We start from the raw sequence: 1,300 nt of genomic DNA, 5'->3' as shown, positions 1-1,300 counted from the left end.
AAGAAAAAGAAGAAGAGACAACGAAAGAATACACCGCGGACGAAAAGCAACAGATACTCTTTGAATATCATGATTCACCGATAGGAGGGCATCAAAGAGTAACGAGAACACTAAATCGAATTCGATTATTACATAACTGGCGAGGAATAACCAGAGATATCGAAGATTACATTAGTAAATGTGAATATTGCCAGAAAAATAAACTTAGCCGTAAAATGAAAATGCCATTGGTAGTAACGGATACGCCCGACAGACCATTCCAAAAATGCGCTCTATACAGATGGGATACAGTGGGACCGCTTACGGTAACGAATGCAGGGAAGAAATGCATGCTCACCTTTCAGGATAGTTTAACCAAATTTAGCAAAGCTATTCCATTGTCTAATCAGGAAGCGGCCTTGGTCGCAAAAGCGTTTGTCATGAAAATAATAACAGAGCACGGGGTACCCGAAATGGTGCTAACAGATCAAAGTACCAATTTTACAAGCGAATTATTTAAGAACGTTTGTAAGCTATTAAAAATAGAAAAAATACAAACAACCGCATATCACCCGGAGAGCAACGGGGCGTTAGAACGATCTCATCGTACTCTCGCGGAGAATTTATATCGCGGAGAATATTTAAAACATTAATGAAGAGCAATCAGACTGGGACAAGTGGTTACCCTACGCGATGTTCGCGTATAACACGACGTCACGCACGCCAAAACAAACCTACTCCTACGACGACTATGCGCAAGAACTAAGGGAAAGGCTACGCGCATCGAATCAGATCGCGAAGGAGCACTCGAACCAGGCAAAAATACAATCGAAAAAACAATAAGAAGTTAAAGAAGGAGACGATAAAGGCGAAGTGGGCGATAAGGTCCTACTCTTCGATGAAAAGTTAAGGAGAGGGCGATCCAAAAAATTAGAGTCGCAATGGATAGGCCTCTAAGTAATTTTGGAAAAGCACAGCGACGTGAATTTCACGATAAAATTGGGAAGAAGAGCGCTACGCGTACACGCGAACAAAATTAAACATTTTATCAAAAATTAGTTAAGCAAAAGCAAAGCAAACGCGCTAACGCCAAGAGGTAGAAATAATAAATAAGGAAACTAGTAGTAAATAAAAAGGATACTTACATTAAAGTGAAGAGTACAGTGGGAGAAGCTCCTCTACCGTGCGGCCCGTCCGCACGTCAACCGTAACTCGCAGCCGCAGGTCCGGGACAGAGGATCGCGACGTAAGGGCCTCGTTGATCCGCTCTGTCGTCGTGGCAGCGGAGTGCCGGTCGGGGTGCGGGGCATTCGACGTGCGA

This window comes from Wasmannia auropunctata, unplaced genomic scaffold (genome assembly GCF_000956235.1).
Source record: "Wasmannia auropunctata unplaced genomic scaffold, wasmannia.A_1.0 LD336116.1, whole genome shotgun sequence".
Lineage (NCBI taxonomy): Eukaryota > Metazoa > Arthropoda > Insecta > Hymenoptera > Formicidae > Wasmannia > Wasmannia auropunctata.
The sequence above is the reverse complement of the archived record's forward strand: the minus strand, read 5'-3'. Positions refer to the sequence as shown.